The sequence below is a fragment of the Pongo abelii genome, chromosome 16, assembly GCF_028885655.2.
Source record: "Pongo abelii isolate AG06213 chromosome 16, NHGRI_mPonAbe1-v2.0_pri, whole genome shotgun sequence".
NCBI lineage: Eukaryota > Metazoa > Chordata > Mammalia > Primates > Hominidae > Pongo > Pongo abelii.
In genome coordinates, this window is record NC_072001.2 from 62051425 (window position 1) to 62063514 (window position 12090).

Below are 12090 nucleotides of genomic sequence, written 5' to 3' on the forward strand. Positions count from 1 at the left end.
TAAACAAGGACGCTTATGCGATTGTACAGCCCGAGTTCGCAGGAGATATCTGTGACCACTTTTGATCTGATTCCGGAAGCAAATTCACTTTAACAGTGAGGTGCCGTGATCTTTATGTCATTAGCGCATATGATATGGGTATCATTTGTTGTGAAAGACACTAACCCATGATGTTTTTGTTTACGTGTGTTTGTAAATGTATTAATTCTGTAGTTGGTTAATTTTTAGTTACGAAAAAATGAACCAAGATGTAGTCAAGATTTGGCTTAAATGTTGAACGCATAATCACCAAAGAAAATTAAATAATGAGCTTTGTGACACCTTTCAGTTCGCCAACAGACTGATAAAACCAGTACAAAGTGGGAGGGCCGGGGCCGAGGGGGCGGGACGGTGAGAAACGGGAATCGAGCAAGCGCAGAAACAAACAGATGTTAATGGAGGCGTGAAGGCTACTGCGCTCTCACTTTCCGAACTGTCGTAAAGAGCCCTAGTGTCGTGCTCTCCTCGGTAGGGGAGGAATTGGTTAGGCGGCGGCGGCGGCGGCGAAGCGGCGGCAGCTGTAGGGGAGCAGCGGCAGTGGCGGCGACGGCGAGGAGGTGTTCGGTCTGCGCAGCGTAGAAACGCCCGCAGCTTCAGAGAAGGAGTTCTTGTGGGGCCAAATTAGGCATTCTGAACCCACGCCGGTTTAGCTGGGCCGAGTCCAGGCGCTGCCGCACGTACAGTTTTGGTGGCGGTGACAGACACTGCTCTTGACTCTAGGGGCCTATTAGGCCGACGTCTGAGGCGCAGATCGCTGGCTCTCGACGCATTACTCTTTACGCCTTACATTTCTGTCTTCCTTCCTGGGTCAGTGATTCCCGGACCCTGGAAGAGAAGAGGGTGGCTAATGATTAAGGTGAGGGGAACAGGGGGGAGGGGATCCATTGGAGGCCGCGCGTGCGCGCAACGGGGGAGGGGCCGGCCTGGAGGGGAGAAAGAGGAAGGGCTGCGGCCGCGGAAGGCTGGGGTCGGCGACCGGCCGGTTATCTTTGACTCGGTGGTGACTTAGGGTCTGGGTCTCCGCAGACGATTTGTGTTTGGGCAAGGCATTCGTCTACCGACACACCCACAGCCTACAGTGAGGGAGTGTGGGTGAGGGGATTTCTCTCCCACTTCCGACTCTCCCTAGAGTCTCAGGATGGGGGCTGAGGACCGAGGCGTGGGAGTGCGATTTGACAATGGAGTGATGAAGGTAACCCGGACCCGGGGAGTTGGAGGGCGCTAAGTCAGCCCTGACGGCTAGGGAGTCGCCTGCTGCTGCTGTGATGAAGGAAACGTAGTCCGCGGAACAGCTGAAATACAGACGCGTCAGATTTTGTATGGAGTTGGCTTGTTGGTCATTTAAAAAGAAGCTGATGTTTTTACTATTGTCCTTCGATAATTTATCAGAGTCAGTGTCAGTGCTATAGTGGGAATATCTGTTCAGTGCAGCAGAAATAGATTTGTTACAACAGTTCTTAAGTAGGTTATAGTAGATAGATCTTTACAGATGGGTATTTCTCAACCCAAGTGTAAGTTTTGATTATTAAAAAAATACCAGGAAGTGTAGGGTATTCATTTAATTTGTTCGTGTGTGTAGTGTGGGGTGACTCCATTGTATTGTTGTAAGCTTTCCTGTTTCTTGATTTATGTGCGGCATTAATTTAGAATTCTCTTGAATGGTAAGATGCCAGCTGACATAGACTACGTTTTGTAGGATTTCCTGTAGTTTTTGAACCTGACAATCTAAACTTTATTTCATTTGGTATTTTATCTATAATTTTCTTGTTTTAGGGGCCTCTTCAACTAAAAAGAACAAACTGGGAAAAACATAAGCTAAGATTCCATTTCCTTTCCCTTTTTTGTTGTGTGTGTGTGTGTGATGCTTGTAAATGCTTGAATGTGATTTTGAGATTACCATACACAAGTTCTGTAACGCTGGACTTAGCTTTATTACAGTAAAGATACACCTTTTGATAGTTTGTTACTATATGTATTTTTGTAAAAATCTTCATGTCAATATAAGCCACATTGTTTCACCCTGGTCTGGTTATATTTGTGAGGTAAAACAGATGGATAAGAAGGAAGCCCTTTTACTTTTAAAATAATTTTAAATTGATATTCTTTAAAGCCTTGATTTATCTTATTTTGGACACTTTCTTGCCATTTAACCTTGGACAAATGACTTTATCATCTCTCTCCTGCTCATTTGTTTGTGACCAAAGATTCACAATAGTATTCTAAGAATTGGTGAGGGTGTTTATAAATCTAAATAATATTATAGGAAAAAGTAGGAAGAGTGAGTCTCCTTGTTTATCACGGGTGCTATATCATGTGCAGATCCTTCTGTCACTTTTTAACTTTTGTTTGGTGTCTGTTGGCCACTTGTTTGCTATTTATTTCACCAGACATAGAACTGGTTTTTAAAGAGAGGTATAAACAAAGTGACTTCATTTTGGTGAAAAATGCATTACAGCAGAGGTTACACCTTAACGAATTTCACTTTGGTACTCCATTTCTACAGATTATTGAGAGAGAGCTATTCTGATGTTTAAGAGAACAGCACTTTGCTTGTATAAAGCTAAAGTATAGTCATTTAGCAGATACTCCTAAATAGTTATTTTACTTTAAAATAAAAAAAAAGCAAACTAATTGAATCAAACCGTTTAGATTTTTAGATATTTCCTTTTTTTTTTTTGTTATAGTTTAAAGAGAGGTTTCTGTATCATGCTTTACTTGAGGCATACTTATGTGCCCTTCTTTTGACTTTTTCTCCCTTTTTGGGCCAAGACTTCAGTAGGAAATAAAAGAGACCATCTGAAAAATGATAGCAGTTAAAATATGTTATAACTTGACATTACCATTCTATGGGTAACATTATCTTATGAAATAATATAGGGCTAGAGACAGGAGATCTAGATTTTAGATCTGTCTTTGCTTGCTATACATTAGATCTCCGAGTTTATTGTTAACCCTCCTTGGGCTTCAGGTCTCTCTGTTTAAATGAGAATTGTAGAATAGGTAACTTTGGTTTTCTTTAGGTCCCAAATCTAATGGTTTCTATATCTAGTTAGGTTTTTGGTATTCGTTGTTGTGTTTGTCGTAATTGAATCCCCAGAAAGAAATGCTATACAAAAAGCATCAATTCCCTCATGAAATGTGTATGTGTAAAACCTATCATGAAACTGTGGGCCAGGCGTGGTGGCTCACCCCTGTAATCCCAGTACTTTGGGAGGCCAAGGCGGGCGAATCACTTGAGGTGACCAGTCTGGCCAAAATGGTGAAACCCCATCTCTACTGAAAATACAAAAAATTAGTGGAGCTTTGTGGTGTGCGCCTGTAGTCCCAGCTGCCTGGGAAGCTGAGGCAGGACAATGGCTTGAACCTGGGAGGCGGAGGTTGCAGTAAGCGGAGATCGTGCCACTGACTGCACTCCAGCTTGGGCGACAGAGCGAGACTGTTTCTCAAAACAAACAAACAAAAAAACTATGATTGTTGTTCCACATATTGCTATTGTTGTCCCATTGTAGATATTAATTACTGAAGCTTTAATAGCTTTCAGATGGTACTAAAAATGAAATTTTTTATTACTCCTGGTAACATTTTAAAAATCATCCGGAATAATTTGTTTTTCTTTCAGAAACCTGTAATTATTGTTCAGTAAAAGTCCACAATTATATTTGAATGTCTTATACCTCTGTTTGTTTCTTTCCTACATCCTACAGATTCTTGGTAACAGCTGGTCCAGGTTTCTACAGGTACTCAATTTACATCATTACATGAGGAGTGAATTACAAATGTTTAAAGACAAGTACTTAGCTGAGGCTGGGTGCGCTTGCTCACGCCTGTAGTCCCAGCACTTTGGGAAGCTGAGGCGGGTGGATCATGAGGTCAGGGGTTCGAGACCAGCCAGGCCAACATGGTGAAACCCAGTCTGTACTAAAAAAAAAAAAAAAAAAAAAAAATACAAAAATTAGCCGGGCATGGTGGTGGCATGCAGCTGTAATCCCAGCTGCTCAAGAGGGTAAGGCAGAATTGCTTGAACCCGGGAGGTGGAGATTCCAGTGAGCTGAGATCTGCACTCCAGCCTGGGTGACAGAGCAAGACTCTGTCTCGAAAAAAACCAAAACAACAAAAAAGCCTCCAAATACTTAGCTGAGCTTACATTTTAAAGAGCGGTACTGCATTATTATGTAGATAAATTTATTGAATGTCTCACGTTCTAGGCACAGTCACTGATCTTCAGTGAAGGCACTCTGCCTTCATGGAGCTGACATTCTGTTGTGTGTGGGAGAACATAATAAACAGAATGGTTTCAGGTAGTGGTAAGTGCCATGAGGAAAATAGGACCATGTGATATGGCATGGATGGAAGTGGTTTTACTATAGATTGAGTGGTTAGGGAGGGCCTTTTTAGAGGTGGTAATTTGACCTGTGACTTCAATGACTAGAAAAAATCAGCCATGGTGACGATTTGGAGGAAGACTGCTACAGATAGCAGGAACACAAATGCATTAGATGAGGTTTGATTCTAGAGAATCTACAAATGTAAATTAATTGTTTGGTTTGTCTGTTAAGCTTTTCGTATTTGCTGTCAGATGATGTAGACAGATTAAAATTATTTTATGTGTAGTAACCAAATACAATATGTTGGTGGTGTTTAAACCCTGATTCAAACCAATTGTAGAAAGTCATTTTTGAAACATTGGGGGAAATCTGAATATGGATGGGTATTAGATGATATCAAGGAGTTATTGTAACTTTGTTAGGGATGATAATGGCATTATGTTTATGTAAGAAAATGCCCACTTTTTATTAGTGATAGAGATTGAGGAATGAGGGAGAAAACTTGCAAATGTCTGGTATTTTATTTTATTTTATTTTGAGATGGAGTTCCCTCTTGTTGCCCAAGCTGGAGTGCAGTGTCATGATCTCAGCTCACTGAAGCCTCCACCTCCCGGATTCAAGCAATTCTTCTGCCTCAGTCTCCCGAGTAGCAGGGATTACAGGAGCGCACCACCACGCCTGCTAACTTTTTGTATTTTTAGTAGAAACAGGGTTTCACCATGTTAGCCAGGCTGGTCTTGAACTCCTGATCTCAGGTGATCCGCCCGTCTCGGCCTCCCAAAGTGCTGGGATTACAGACGTGAGCTACCGTGCCCAGCAATGTCTGTTATTTTAAACAGATACCAGATAAAAACCAAAAAATGTGGTGGAGGGAGATGAGATAGATGAAGCAGGTCTGGCACAGTCTGGATAATTGTTGGGTGGGGATGATGGGTACATGAGTATTAATAATGTTCTCTGCTTTTGTGAGGTTTGAAAATGTTCATATTTTAAAATATATTTTTTTGGCTGGGCCCAGTGGCTCATGCCTGTAATCATAGCACTTTGGGAGGCTGAGGAAGGTGGATTGCTTGAGCCCAGGAGTTTGAGACCAGCCTGGGCAATGTGACAAAATTCTGTCTGTACCAAAAAAATACAAAAATTAGGCGTAATGGCACATACCTGTAGTCCCAGCTACTCGGGAGGCTGAGGTGAGAGGATGGCTTGAGCCCAGGAGGCAGAGGTTGCAATGAGCCGAGATTGTGTCACTGCACTCCAGCCTAGGTGACAAAGCCAGACCCTATCTCAAAATAAATAAGTAAATGAAATAAAATAAAATAACATTTTTTTGAAAACGTTCATTCATGTTTAGGCTGGACATGGTGGTGCACATCTGTAGTAATCCTAGCACTTTGGGAGGCTGAGGCAGGCGGATCACCTGAGGTCAGGAGTTTGAGACCAGCCTGCTCAACATGGCAAAACCCCGTCTCTACTAAAAATACAAAAAGTAGCCGGGCATGGTGGCAGGTGCTTGTAATCCCAGCTACTTGGGAGGTTGAGGCAGGAGAATGACTTGAACCCAGGAGGCAGAGGTTGCAGTGAGCCAAGATTGCGCCACTGCACTCCAGTCTGGAGGTGACAGAACAAGATTCCATCTCAAAAAAAAAGAAAATGTTCAATCGTAATTAAAAATGTTTTGAAATAATTTGTAAAAGTGGCCAGGTATAGTGGCTCACACCTGTAATCCCAGAACTTTGGGAGGCCGAGGCGAGTGGATTACCTGAGATCAGGAGTTCGAGACCAGCCTGGTCAATATGGTGAAACCTTGTCTCTACTAAAAACACAAAAATAAAAAAAATACAACTACAAATACAAAAATTAGCTGGGCATGGTGGTGGGTGCCTGTAATCCCAGCTACTTGGGAGGCTGAGACAGGAGAATTGCTTGAACCCAGGAGGTGGAGGTTGCAGTGAGCCGAGATTGCACCACTGCACTCCAACCTGGGTGACAGAGTGAGACTCTGTCTCAAAAAAAATTTGTAAAAGTACCATATTTAAGTGTCTCTTCCCTTCCACGCTTCTTTTCATTTTGATAAAAATACAGTATTTTGTTTCTATTTGTAAATGTTCAGTGTTTATTCAACAAACAGGAGCATTGTATTTCAGGCACTGTGCCAGTGCTTGAGTTACAACAAAGGGCAGGCTCTTAACACCTGCCTGAAGGGGCTTATGGCTTGCTGGTGGAAAGGAGAGTTCGGCAGTGTGGATTGTGTTAACATGGAAAAGATTTTTGTGTTTTCCTGAGGGCATACAGGATTAGCATCTTAGTTTAGTTTGTATGTGATTAGATTCTTAAAAAATATTTTTCCTTTTCTACGGAATAGAAAATTTAAGAAATTCTATATATGGCTAGGTGTCAAGTCTGAATCAATGTTGTAGTCATTTCCCTTATTCATATGTACTATAGGGCACTCGAATAAATTACTTATTTTACTACCTTTTGACATCCCAATTTGTTATTACTTAAATTTTTTTTTTTTTTTTTTTTGAATGGAGTCTCACTCTGTGGCCCAGGTTGGAGTGCAGTGGCCCCATCTTGGCCCATTGTCATCTCCACCTCCCAGGTTCAAGTGATTTTCCTGACTCACCCTCCCAGGTAGCTGGGATTAGAGGTGCACGCCACCACGCTCAGGTTATTTTTTATATTTTTGGTAGAGATGGGGTTTCGCTATGTTGGCCAGGCTGGTCTCGAACTCCTGACCTCAAGTAATCCGCCCACCTTGGCCTCCCAAAGTGCTGAGATTACAGGCGTGAGCCACCATGCCTGGCTACGTGTATTTTTTATTTTGACATAATTTCAAACTTACCGAAAGATTTAAAAAATAGTACTGAGAACTCTTGAATACTCATTATTCATATTCACCAATTTTTAATGTTGTCACACTTGCTTTCTTATTTTCTCTCTCTTTTTTTTTTTTGAGATGGAGTCTCGCTGTGTTGCCCAGGCTGGAGTGCAGCAGTGTGATCTCGGCTCACTGTAACCTCCATCTCCCAGGTTCAAGCGATTCTCCTACCTCAGCCTCCTGAGTAGCTGAGATTATAGGTGCCCGCCACCACGCCCAGCTACTTTTTGTATTTTAGTTAGAGACGAGGTTTCACCATCTTGGCCAGGCTGGTCTCAAACCCGTGACTTCAAGTGATCAGCCTACTTCGACCTCCCAAAGTGCTGGGGTGAGCCATTGCATCTGGCCCCTTATTCTCTCTTGAATCATTTAAAAGTAAATTGCTTACATTATGCCCATTACGTTACATTATGCCCATTTGTTTCTAAATATTCACTGTGTATTGTATTCTTTTGCATTATCACTGCACCAGTTACAAAATTCAGGAAATTTAACTTAGATAATATTAATCTACAGCTCATTTTTCAGTTTTGTCGAATTGTCCCAATAATAGCATTTATCCCTTTACAGCATTTTCCTCATAGGACCCAGTTCAGGATCACAAAATGCATTTAGTTGTCACATCTCTTTAGTCTCCTGTAATGTGGAACAGTGTACCTAATAAGCAATCTTTGGGGATAACTTTGAGATAGTGCAGATACTCTGCTCCTCATCAGATCATCCTGTTCCTCATCACTCCCCACATCCCCCAAGGCCCATGTAGCATCCATTGATGTTTCTTGCCTATGCTGATCTTTACTGATCTTTACTCTGATGGTTGGAAAGTGTTTATTTTTTAACTCATCCATTTTCTTCACTAATGGACATTCTTTTATAAGGAAGAGACATTCTTTTATCTGATTAATACAGAATTGTGTGTTTCCTGTTTTATTCAGTGGATTATAACCCATTATAACCTTTATTTTAATGTTCAAATTGTCCCAGATTTGTCCATTAGGAGCCTTCCACGTGGGCTCCTGTGTCTTTTTAACATACCCTCTTTTTTTTTTTTGACGGAGTCTCACTCTGTCGCCCAGGCTGGAGTGCAGTGGCGCGATCTTGGCTCACTGCAGCCTCTGCCTCCTGGGTTCAAGCAGTTCTCTGCCTCAGCCTCCCAAGTAGCTGGGATTATAGGCGCCCGCCACCATGCCCGGCTAATTTTTGTATGTTTAGTAGAGACGGGGTTTCACCATCTTGGCCAGGCAGGTCTTGAACTCCTGACCTCATGACCTCGTGATCCACCTGCCTCGGCCTCCCAAAGTGCTGGGATTACAGCCATGAGATGCCGTGCCCCGGCCTTTTTTTTTTTTTTTTTTTTTTTTTTTTTAAAGTATTTCCTGTCTTTCTGGCACAGCAAGATGTTGCAAGCGCATGTTATTTCTTTCCTTTTTCAGTCTTGGAATGAGCCATTTTCCATGGAACCCTGGTTCCTTTTAGTGAGCAATCCAATTTGCTGTTGTGTTATTTATATACAGGAATAATCTCTTTTTTCATGTATCAGGACATGGCTAGGAAACTAAATTTAAATTAGGTTTTTGATAGTAGGTTTATATTTCTTTGAAGATTTTATGAAATAATCACATAAGATTCAGCAACTTATTGTCATAAAGCAATTTTTTTCTTTTCTTTTTCAAATACATAATGAGTTATGTTCTGATATGTTCTTAATTGTGATCATATGAAATGAGAAAAGATGTGTGTGTGTGTGTGTGTTTAGCCACTTAACTGTTTATTAAAAACGTGAAGTTTATACTTTTAACTATTTTTAACTAAGTCATCAGACATTCTAATCTGAAGAAAACTGTTGCTTTTTAAGGAACTTTAAAATGAATTTTAAAAATTGGGCTGGGTGCGGTAGCTTATACCTGTAATCCCAGTACTTCGGGAGGCCGAGGCAGACAGATCCCTTGAGGCCAGGAGTCCAAGATCATCCTGGCCAACCTGGTGAAACCCTGTTTCAACTGAAAAATGCAAAAAAAAAAGTAGCCAAGCGGGGTGGTGCATGCCTGTAATCCTGGCTACTTGGGTGGCTGGGGCAGGAGAATCGCTTGAACCTGGGAGGTGGAGGTTGCAGTGAGCCGAGATCATGCCACTGTACTCCAGCCTGGGCAATAGAGCGAGACTCCATCTCAAGGAAAAATAAAAAAATTAAAAAATTATGAAACAGAATTTTTGTATGTGCTTGAAAACTCATCAGTACTTTCTTTCTTTTTTTTTTTTTTTTTTACCCAGGCAGTTACTGTTACATCTTGGTATATTTCATAGCCAATTTCTCACCTGTGTATGGATATTTGCTTTATTTACTTATTCAGCCTAACTTAATGTGTGTTTTTTCAAAGTAATATTTTGAATATTTTAAATTTTCAACCAATTAGTATCTGTACACGGTTTTAAAAGTCAGTTTCAAAAGACTTACAGTGAAAAATAGTGGTTTCCTATGTGACTCTCCTAATCCCCTAGTTGTACTGCTTAAACAGAAACATTTTAGTTCTCAAAAATTATTTTTCTCGTCTATACCTTTATATTTCTAAGTAGTATGCTTATATTTCTCTGTATTTACTTGTGTACTTATATTTCTACTTATATGCTTAATTTCTGCTTAGTTTTCATGTCAGTTTAAATGTCTTTTTTTAAGTTAATTTTTTCAGAGAAAAGTAATACATACAAAGTGTACCAAATTTATAAGGTACAAAGAATGTACAGGGAAAAAAAACAAGGCTCCTTGACATTCTTGTCTTCCTATGACCCAAGTCTTTTCTCTGAAGATGTATCTCTTTCCTCCTATATTTTATATGTACATCCAGCATAGTGGTTCTCAGAGTGTGGTCTGTTGACTCTTGAGGTAGCTCTCCCAAGTGTTCAGGAGGTCTACCATGTTGAAACTATTTCAGAATATTACCAAGTTCTCATTTTCTATGTAACTGATGTGAACACCAGTTGACATTTCCACTGATGGTGCAAAAAACAGTGGTGCATTAAACTAATGGCCCTGTAGCACAAATTAAGACAGTGGCCAAACTGCATTAATAATCACTATGTTCTTCATGACAACACATTTGCGGTAAAAAAAAAAAAAAAAAAAATCAGGGCTGGGCATGGTGGCTCATGCCTTAATCCCAGCACTTTGGGAGGCTGAGGTGGGCACATCATGAGATCAAGAGCTCGAGACCATCCTGGCCAACATGGTGAAACTCCATCTCTACTAAAAATACAAAATTAGCAGGGCGTGGTGGCACATGCCTGTAATCCCAGCTACTTGGGAGGCTGAGGCAGGAGGATGGCTTGAACCTGGGAGGCAGAGGTTGCAGTGAGCCAGGATTGCGCCACTGCACTCCAGCCTGGCGACAGTGTGAGACTCCATCTCAAAAAAAAAAGAAAAAACAATAAATTTGTAAATTTATTTTGATTCTTGAGCACGTGTATGTATTGTTTTTTGTTTTTGTTTTTGTTTTTGTTTTTGAGGCTGAGTCTCACTCCATTGCCCAGGCTGGAGTGCAGTGGGGCGATCCTGGCTCACTGTAATCTCTGCCTTTCAGGTTCAAGCGATTCTCCTGCCTCAGGCTCCCGAGTAGCTGGGATTACAGGCCCGTGCCACCACACCCGGCTAATTTTTGTATTTTTAGTAGAGACAGGGTTTCACCATTTTGGTTAGGCTGGTCTTGATCTCCTGACCTCGTGATCCGCCAGCCTCGGCCTCCCAAAGTGCTGGGATTACAGGCCTGAGCCACCGTGCCTGGCCGAGCACATATGTTTTTAATATTCCATGTGACAAAATGGGAAGTTCTGTTTTTTTTTTTTTTTTTAACTTTAAGTTCAGGGGTATAAATGCAGGTTTCTTACATAGGTAAACTTGTGTCATAGGGTTTGTTGTACAGATTATTTCACCACCCAGGTATTAAGCCTAGTACCTGTTAGTTATTTTTCCTTATCCTCTCCCTCCTCCCACCCTCCAGCCTCTGAAAGATTCCAGTGAGTGTTCTTCCCCTCAATGTGTCTGTATGTTCTTGGGAAAGTTGTTATAGGGTCTTCCACTGCATACCAAAGTATGATGGTTATTTTGAGAAAAGAACTTGTTTGATTTAGTTATAAACTGGATTAGCAAGCTAGCCACTTTTTTCATGGAACACATTTTTACTTGAAAGAAGCAAACTGTAGTTATGTGAACTTGGATATTTGTACATATTTTCTCAAAAATAAATGAAGTGAGCCTTTCACTTCAAGAAAAACAAATGACAGAATTTATTGCCAAGATAAAATTCAGACTTTCAAGCAAAAATTAGAATTGTGGAAAACTCCTATCAGTCACTGTAATTTTGGCAGTTTCTCAGGACTTTGCAATGAGATTGGCTGTGGTATTAACAATTTTTTTTTTTTTTTTTACTGTTACATAATGAACTGTGTCATGTTTGAAAGAGATGCATAACTTGGTGAAACAATATTTTTCAGATGACCGTGATGTTACAAAGTCTCGTCGGGGTGAAAGATCTATGTAAAGTGCAGTATCGAGCAGTTGATTTTTCACTGAAATAATATGAGGTTTCATTTATATGGTTTCAGATTCCACATTGCAATTAAGTTCAAACTGCCTTTGTAAAGTTTTGGGGTAGTATCAAAGAGGAATAACACCCATACTTACTTGAAAATCAGGTTATTAAAAATACTACTCTCTTTTTGAACTACATATTTGTGTGAAACTGGATTTTCTTATAATTTAACCAGAACAGCATATCATGATAGATTGAATACAGATGCAGATGTGACAATCCAGCTTTCTTCTGTTAAGCTAGTCATTAGAGAGATTTGCAA

General features: G+C 40.8%; 1 protein-coding gene across 15 annotated transcripts in view; it reads left to right on the plus strand.

Annotated features, from left to right (window-relative positions):
- The first annotated feature begins 331 nt into the window (after positions 1-331).
- RNF111 (ring finger protein 111) overlaps positions 332-12090 on the plus strand; it is a 112458-nt gene continuing 100699 nt past the window's right edge. For 7 of the 15 annotated variants that reach the window (XM_024232102.2, XM_024232105.2, XM_063715945.1 and 4 more), the window contains exon 1: positions 332-895. The gene's annotated coding sequence lies outside the window, so the exon portion shown is untranslated. 15 annotated transcript variants of the gene reach the window in all.